This window comes from Hermetia illucens, chromosome 3 (assembly GCF_905115235.1).
Source record: "Hermetia illucens chromosome 3, iHerIll2.2.curated.20191125, whole genome shotgun sequence".
Taxonomy (NCBI): Eukaryota; Metazoa; Arthropoda; class Insecta; order Diptera; family Stratiomyidae; genus Hermetia; species Hermetia illucens.
Genome location: NC_051851.1, coordinates 65904556 through 65913846, shown reverse-complemented (window position 1 = coordinate 65913846; position 9291 = coordinate 65904556). Strand labels below are relative to the sequence as shown.

Genomic DNA, 9291 nt, shown 5'->3' with positions numbered 1-9291 from the left:
GCATATGCAAGTAATTGAGATATCTTACGATTCTATAGAAAAGCATTTCCGCAGAAAAAACCAGCACTTAGATTTTTCAAATTTGGCTTTTGTTTGTGATAGCAGCCCACGTCCATATCATATTACCAAGTGTAATCAGATTATTTTATTAGTGTTGAACGTGATAATAATCGATATCTACATAATAATCGATAATAAATTGTTCAGAAAAGAGTGGGTACAGTGATTTTTCCAGTTGACGTTTGGATCCGTTGAAGTGTAGATCGGGAAGACCTAGAAACAAATTTGGCAGCATTGGAAAGTGGTCAGTTTTTCTGCAGATAGCTTAAATATTTGCTGTCTTTAAAGGATATTTTAGGTTAGTGCCATCGTTTTAATGCCGTGTTTTTGCTATTTTATATATAAAATGAGTGGCCCGAATAGGGGATTTCAAACCTTTATAGAGGGACTGCTAGTAAGTTTAGTGTGTTTAATAGACTTTTGAAAGCTTCTCCTAGAATGATAGAGTTACTCATTGTTCCTCACAATCAAATATTATATTTATCCAATTGCAAATATTCATAAATTAAATTAGGTCTCGGACTGCAAAAATGAGATTCAGATATTTCTGATGATTTTCGGGAAATTTATTTACTTTTAGTGAAAAGAAAACGTGTGTAAAGTTTGTGATTATTACACAGGATGTCCCGTTTATGAAAATCAAAATTTCCCAAGTCGTCAATCATTTAATCCCAGATTTGATATTATTTTCGGAAGTTACATAACATTTCTTAAAAATGGATATTTTTCCAATTGCAGAGGTGATCATCCCTTCGAAGATATAACTGTTTAAATTTTAAAGAAATTTCAAATTTGATATTTTATCTAAATTTCAATATGCATTATTGTAACGGTACTTTAAACTTACAAACCTGCAAAGTTGATAAAAGTTGCCTCATTATGTTAGCTTTTGACATGTAAAAATGATGGGCTTAATTATGGAAAATTTAGGAATATTTGGCGTTAAATGAGAGAGAACGTGATGGTCACTTAAATATGGTGGTTTTAAAGGCAAACAATGGAAAATTAATGCGCTAAAACACTAGAACTATCATATTTAAGTGAATTTTCTCTCTCTTTTTCTCGTATTTAATGTGTAATATTCCTAAATAGTATATAAGTAGTTTCCACAATAGATATTTTGTTTTTCGGAATTTCTTTTATTTGGGACGATCAAATTTGCAGCCTAGATGAGCATTTTTAAGTGTTCCCTTGATTAAAACTGAATTAGGCCTATTGAGCTTTGACGTGCCATTCAGTCAGATGATGGCATCATAGCAGCTTCTTCACACGTGACTACTCATGAAACTTTTGCGCAATAACTCATACATTTATATACATATGTATATCCTCTCTCCGTGTTTCTATGGTAGAAGGAGAAGAATTTGCCGTTGAGAGAAATAAAGTGAAAAGTGTCTTCGGTAGAAATAACAATAAAATACTGGACTTGGAAACCAGGTGTAAAACTGTCGTATCGGAAATCCCTGGCAAAGCCGACGTGTTAAACGCGACAGTCAAAATTAATAAGTGTGGGTCTGCCCATAGAGAGGGGTACAAGTAGAATGTAACAGTGATTAGAATAAAAACGCCACCGGAATCGGAGGAAATCTCAAGGGGGTCCACGTATGTCGGTTACCAGCCCCATCGTCCAATTTACCTTGATGGCCTTCTAAGTTATCTTCATTTCATTTTTATCTGACAACCAGTCCCCTGATTGACAATTGCGCTGGAAATTTCAATGATATTTATATATACATTTCGCAACTCATTGTTACAATGTCAGTAGCGTATGACTAGGCTAGATATAATAACTTCTCCTATCAACCTACTATCATGTTTTGTATGTATGATCGTGTCATATTGAGTGTCACAAGTTCCGTGCACTATTTGCTTCACAGGTGGAATACCTGTTTCCCAAAGGAATTGGAAAGTCCATTGAATTTATACTGATTTGCACACATAATGCATAGAATTATATCTTCCAAAGATTCTGAAAAAACGTGTTTATTCATAACTAAGCTAACAATCATATTTTCAGGTTCGACTCTTGTACTGACTGTTATCACGTCTACGTCCATATCATATAAACTTACAACCCTAATCAGATAATTTTATTAGTGTTAAACGTAACGATAATCGGTATCTAACAATCGACAGGAAATTGTTGAGAAATATAAGTGGGCATAGTGATTTTTCCAGTTAACGTTTGGATCCCTTGGAGTGTTGATCGTTAAGAGAAAGTTTGTCAATTTTGGAAAGTGCTATTTTCTACAGATAGCTTGAAATCTTGCTGTCTGGAAAGGATATTTTAGGTCAGTGTTGTTTTATTATTTTGGGCTTGTTATTTTTCCAATTTAAGACACTATCAGTGATTTTTCCAAGCTTCTCTGAATCCCCGAATAGGGCGTTTCCAAATTCAATGAAGGAGTTTGCTAGTGAGTTTGGTGCTTTTGGTATATTGTTAAAGTGTTTAGTATTTGCTCTGAAGCTTTTCTCTAAAATCCCACAAAGTTTCGTGAATGCGACCATCAGTTTAGAAACTCATTTGAGTCAGATTCTCATCGGGAGTTGCATTCATAAATCAAATTAGGTCAAGGTCATGTACTATAAAAATGCAGGTCAACAACAATTAAAGATTTTTAGCGATAAAAAACGTTTAATGTGAAAAAAGATTAACTTTGTGATTATTATTATTTGTTATTATCGAAACATCATTGACCCAGTAAAACGAGGTGTGTAAAAAGTTCCGATAATTTTTTTCAGATATCTTTTCAATAGAAAATTACAGCATAAGGATGTAAATTCATTAAACTTAAAGAATAGTAACGTTTATTATGTCAGCAACTATAACTCTAAATAAAAAGAAAATGCAACAAATACCCAAAATTCTCTTCTTATACATATACGCTTACGAATATCGCCAACGATGTTCGTGCACCATCCGACAATGCTAATGTATCGAGGAAATGACCTCCTTCACCTGAATGGCGATTGTCGATTGAGTCGAAAGGAGGGGCAAAAAATTCTGTCGAAGCGTAAATTCGTCGATACCAAACTGTTAACTGGTGGCTTTAGCAAGTCCGTAAAATCTGTTGCTGATAACGAGCAGCATTGATCTTCATGTTTTTTTTTATCAATGGAAATAAGCATTGTTTTTCCGGTAGCGTAAAATTTGGTCCTCTGGTCCTCTGGCTCTTCTTCAGCAATTGGCAGCAATTCTGACGATTGTACAGTGGGTTGATGGTAAACATTTTTTGGTCCGTGGATATCACCTTCGATAAGCGAGCATCAGCGATCAGGCTCACAATGCTTTCTCTAGACTACTAATCAATAAGTGCCACTCCAGAGGTAGATATCATGGAACAGTTGATTTGAGAGAGAAAAACAAGTGGATATGGTTGACGTTTAGAATTAGTTGTGCTAGCGCTAGGGTCGGTCGTAGGGAGAAAATCACGGGCTTGGGTTAAAAGTGATGCGCCTCCCCTTTAAATTGCAAGATCAATCTTATTTTGTTGTGACTCTATTTTGAGTTCCTCAAACAAGCTCCATGACTGGGAAAATTCATCTCCTCGATTGTCAACGAGACTGTGTATCAGCTTCATTATCATCACACTTAATACTGTGTAAGTGATAAACCTACAGCGGCAGGGCAGGACTAAGTCGAAAGCAAATATTTATTTGTCGGAGTAACGATATCCAGAGGCTGGCGCGCAACCATCTCGACCATCCTACCTGTCAATTTTCAAGGATAGAATTTTATTTTCAGTATTATCCTTTTTTCATGACTTTTTTGCCTAGTTCTGTCCAGGGCAGAGGCAACTCATCAATCGGTAAACAGGTCTTGGGTGCGAATTATATCCAAAGGAAAAACCGGCTTGCAGTGCTGGCCTAAGCAGGCTGAAATGAAACTAAAACCGTAGTCGTTTGTGGTTTTTAACTTTGGCTGTTAGCCACAAAAGGAGTTCATAGATCAAAATAATGGAAGAAAGTTTCTCTCCAATTGTTTCGATGAGCCTTTAAATGGATAGCGGATTCAGGGCTCACAAATCCGCCCCCCTCAAAAAAAATAGTTTAGATTTGATTATAACTGTGTGTCAAGTGTTAGCCCAAAAAGTGGGATATATGGGACAAAAAATTGAAACAAAGTTGCTCTGCAATTGGTCCGGCCTACAATCAAGTTCATGGCGGTTCCTCCAATTACAAACAAAAACCTATCTCTTTGTTGCGGAGGTTATTCATCGGCTCTATTATCGTGATATTTAACCCCTGTGCACTGTGATAAACCTAGGGTAGTAGAATTAAAGGACCCCTCCACTCTCGCCATTAAAATCGAGACTCAAGATCAAGTCCATTAGTTAGTCCTTTTTGGCACTTTTAATTTGGTAACCAAGCCAATTTTCAGTGAAGCGAACAGAAGACACTATTTAAATTATCTCCGGATGTAATGGATTGAGTATCGAGCCCAATACTATTTACTATAATTTGGATTGACCTGATTATTTGCGCTTATACTAGTTCTATACTGCCGGACCAGTAGAATTAGTAACGGTGACAAAATACAAACCGGGCAGATTGTGCTTTCGATTTGAGATTCGCCAGCCTGCTGCTGCTCTGTTGATCAAACTTTCGAGGTCTGATACTTGATGCGCATCAGGATGGTTTTAGCTATCATCTTCGCGGCAGCAATAAGCAAATAAGTGTCTTTCTAATTGTCGCCTTGATCCTCTTTGAAGTTATTCCCTATGAGTAGGAAATCATTGATTTCAGATATCCAGAAGAAGCAACTCTGCAAAGACTGTACTGGCTTCAAGGAATATGTTGTTCCATTGATGATAAAGATATTTGAATAAGCAGTCCGTACGCATGAAGTGTTCCTTCACACTTACTTAGCTATACATCATCGTAGATGAGAAGCTCACTATTGACGTCTAGGCTGACCTACAACCTCTTTCGTGAAGAGGTATAAGATAGCGCAGTCATTGTTATCTGTGGCTGCTTATACTTCCCTCAACAACGCAATGATGGACTTTTTTCCTCCAAAAGAGCTCTAGCACGTGGGACTCAGCCTCGGTTTCAGCCAGCAACAGAATTTTTACTTACCTTCATCGATTCGCCTTCACGCTCTCGCATTTAGTCAGGTCTTGAAGTATCCTTTTAGAATGTGGTCGAAACTACACCTGCGCCAGAGATAAAAGCATTTTTGATGCCAGACTGTTGCTTCTCAATACTCTCGGGAGGGTTGTTCAGAGGTTGTCTCGTATGAGCAATAAGCATCCACAAAACAACTTAAAAATCTATTGCGGACCTCGATGCACTCAATCTCTTCCTTCAATACCGTTGACCGGGAGTGTGCTTATTTTCTAGAAACGAATCATAAACTATTTTCGATAGTCAAAAGTTAAAGCCTAGAAATCAGTAACTATCCGGAGCATTGTTGACCTAACAGTAAACATATAATTTCAAAATCTTTAGTTGTCTTTTACGACAAGCAGGGAATATTTTGAAGATCGGAGCTCAACTGGTTAAATCCGTTAGCGGTATCAGATAAATAGCACATTCTCTGGAATGATTGTCTAGCATGCGCAAAAAGTACTGCGTTTAGATTGGCCTTTTAATTTAGAAATGCAGGGGTTTTGATAGATGTCCCTGTGTAGTAAGTTTACTGACCTGTAGAGAGAGAAACGCTATGATGATATGAGGGACTGTGTCAAACCGTCATTTCGAACCTCTGGTAGATGCTTGTGCAATATGGAGTGCGGTTGAAGCCTGCATCATAAATGAATCTGTGTGATGTTTTCAATTTATACAATAGAGTAGTTAATTTAATAAATTATTTTAAACATCATTAATGGGTGCGATCATCATAGGGCGCTTCTCATTTATGGTTATATTCCTTATCTTCTTGGGCAGTGTATGAATGGGAACTTTCAACTTATTGATAGCTGCTTGGCAGGATATCCCACAAGTAAGTGTTCATGCGTTATACTTCATTTGTTTCACCAAACTGCAGGTCCTTTCCAATACAGCGCTTGTATTGCTAATGTACAGCTATATTACCGTATGTTGATTCATTCGACTTACATATTTCATGATGACTTGCAGATCCATAGCAGGAAAAGAAATGGGGCTGCAGCCCGAAGATACTACTTTGTATATATACTGCAATAGTAAGGCCAATGATTACCTATGGAGCGGTAATCTGGGCAGGAAGAACCGAACTCAGCACACAAGCCAGGGAATTACATAAGCTCCAAAGGCTGGCTTGCGTGTGTATCAGTGGGGCAATGAGGACATGCCCAACTGCATGCCTGGAGGTCCTTCTGGGATTAACCCCTCTCCACCTGCGTATACAGATGCAGGCAAGGAGGGCAATATTCAGGATGGCCGGTAGTATAAGTGAGGCGGGGAACTGCCTAAATCGAAGGAAGATTGATATTCTTTCTAGGCGGTATCCCGAGGTACTGATACCAAGGGATAACATAACAACGAGGTTTCACTTCGATAAGAAGTTTGAAACACGTTGGAGTAACAAGGCAAACTGGGAGAGCGTGGCGGCGACATACGGCTTAAACCAGCAACTGATTACTTGGTACACTGACGGATCCCTCACAGCAAAGGGAGCGGGTGCCGGTGTCATTGGTCCAAGGAAAATGTACTTTGAGCCAATGTATGGGAATTTTTAAAAAAGTCTAGAATATTGTGAAATCTAGATAGGTTGGGTATTTGTACTCTGTTGGACAAATAACGTGGCAATCGATGATAATGTGGTTGTTGTCTTCAACAACGTTGCAGTGTGGACAGTTTGGGCTATTGCTGATTTTCATGCGGTGGAGGAATTGGTTGTTATAACCATGGTTTGTTATTAGCCGGTTGACTAATTTAGTGGCTTTAGCGTTACCGTCGAAGTCTTTAAACCACTTCTTGTTCGTTAGTTGAGGGAATATGTTGAAGAAGAAAATACCTTTATCTTCTGAGAGACGTTGGTATTCGCGATCCCAGTCTTCTCAGATTGCCTGTTCAATTAATTTTATTGCCGTGCTAAGTTCCATGTTTAAGTCAATAGGCACTCCAGTTTCTATGGCTTCTGTGGCAGCAGCGTCAGCAGTGTCTTTTGCTGTGACATTACTATGTGGTTCCACTCACTTAATGCGGATTTTTTCTATGTCCACTTCTGCAACTAGCCGGTGTATGTTATTTGTTATGAAAGAGTCCCTCGGGTTCTATCTCAGGTTGTTGATGGATGAATCACTGTCTGTGTAGATAAGTATTGATTTGTAGCTATTGATAAGGGCGTGTTGAATCGCCAGTTGAATGGCAGTAATCTCAGCTGTTAGTATGTCGGTGTAGGTCTGATGTAAGTTTTGTACATCGAAAGACCTTTATCGGGGGACAGCCCGTCTTTGTTGCTGTTGAGACAATGAAGGGTTTTGACGGGAAGATAGTTGGCCCTTATAAATTCTTGATAGTGTCTTCAACAACTAAGGGTATTGTTGAGGTAGAAGCCAAAGTATTTGATGCTTTTTTGGTTTGAAATTTCTCCTAACTGTTCTGTTGTTAACTTTGGCTCCATTGGAAATTATGAACTGGAGCTTTTGCTCATTAATGCATAGTTTCAGCTTTTTAGGTCTAGAAGTCGATTTAGCAGTCAGTCTTTTCAATTTTCGTATTGCTGCGCTGGTTGAGTGCAACTCTTTGGTTGTGATATTAAATAGAACGGGGCTGAGTGCACTCCCTTGCAGAAGGCCGTTGTGAACTTGCACTACAACATTTTGTATTTTGATTACTCTTTCACTGAGAAAGTTCATGATCCTGTTGGAGTACTGCTCGTCAATCCCAGTTTGGTGTAATTGAGCTGCTAGTATGTTTAAGTTTATAGAGTCGAAAGTGTTTTTAAATCTATAACGGCCGCGGCGACAGCCAGTTTGCGGGTTTTTCTGATTCCAATTTCGTTCAGAGCGTCATTGATGCAGTGAGATGTGAACTTTCCTTTGTGGAGAGTGTAGGAGTGCGGAGGGAGAACGTGGTTATCTGCCAGGAATGTTGAGATCCTGGTCTTAACTATTGTATTTACTATTTTGGTGGGTACATTTAAAAGGGAGATAGGGTGAAAATCCTGGACATTACTGTGGTCTCTATAGGGTTTAGGGACCGGTACGAGGCGGATTTCCCTCTATTTATCAGGGTTGCTATTTTGAGTCCAGTGAGTGTTTATAGCATCTAGGAAAGCGTGTTTGGCACTATCCGGTAGCAGTTTCATATGCTGGAATTTTATGTTGTTGGTTTCCGGGACTGAGGAGTTAGATTTCTTAGCGAGGACTTCGACTAGCTCTTGGTGGGTTGATGGTGAGATATGGACTTTATTAGCGGTGTTTAGACGATAATAAGCTGTATTGTTTGTGTTGTCGATAATATGTTGAAGAAAGGCGCCACATCTCGGTTGGTCACAAGTGCTACAGTCTTCTTTGTTAATGAACAATAGTTTAACCCAGGAGAAGCAGTTGTGTAGAGCTGTGTTGGAGTGGTCTTCATTGTTTTTTTGCAGTTTTTGCTCCATGCGGACCTTTTGGCCTTATACACTTCGGCCTTCCAAATGGTCTCATACCTCCAGTATGTTGCGTAATTAGCCGTTGAACCAAGGGTCTTTAGATTAATTCTAGCCGTGTTCCTACTGCCGAAGTGTTTTTTTAGTGCAGGGGTCCACCCGCTTTTGTTTGTTTAAAGCGATAGACGCTCATTATCTTGCATGGAGATTTAGTTATATTGATCAGTTCTTGATCATCTATATCCTCGGGTATATTTCGCGGGATCCCGTACGAAGATACGTACGACTATGGGATATATGCTATTAACCCATGTTTTTCCAGCGCTGCATTTTCCACTAAATCATTAGCTGATTTGGGGGGATACGAGTCGCATCTTGACTCTGTTAAAACCAATTTTCTTTACATATATAGTACCCCATTAACATTCAGCTTTTTGAGTAGCCGGAAGGTGCTAATGTCAGAGATTCTATTGTTCTTCTAAATTTTTTGTAAACAGACTGTAAAGTGCTTTGAAAATGATCCTTCGTTATATCTATATGGAGGTATATTTTGTTGGGCGCTATAAGTGGGCCGTTTGTCTATTTTAGGGGATATGTTCGCTTGTACTTGCGAGAAAGGTTTTTTAATATTTTTCCCTCGGTGAGGGGGGCCCGGTTTTTCCATTTTGGTTCAAAAGGCCTTACCTAAATTGACCTATCACGAATCCCGG

General features: G+C 38.8%; 1 protein-coding gene across 3 annotated transcripts in view; it reads left to right on the top strand.

The window, feature by feature from the left end:
* The first annotated feature begins 219 nt into the window (after positions 1 to 219).
* LOC119650762 (V-type proton ATPase 116 kDa subunit a1-like) overlaps positions 220 to 9291 on the top strand; it is a 67118-nt gene continuing 58046 nt past the window's right edge. The window contains exon 1 of one of the 3 annotated variants that reach the window (XM_038053859.1): positions 220 to 358. The gene's annotated coding sequence lies outside the window, so the exon portion shown is untranslated. Of the gene's footprint in view, positions 359 to 2225; positions 2352 to 9291 lie in introns of those variants that run through there. The other 2 variants (XM_038053861.1, XM_038053860.1) reach the window with 2 other exon arrangements.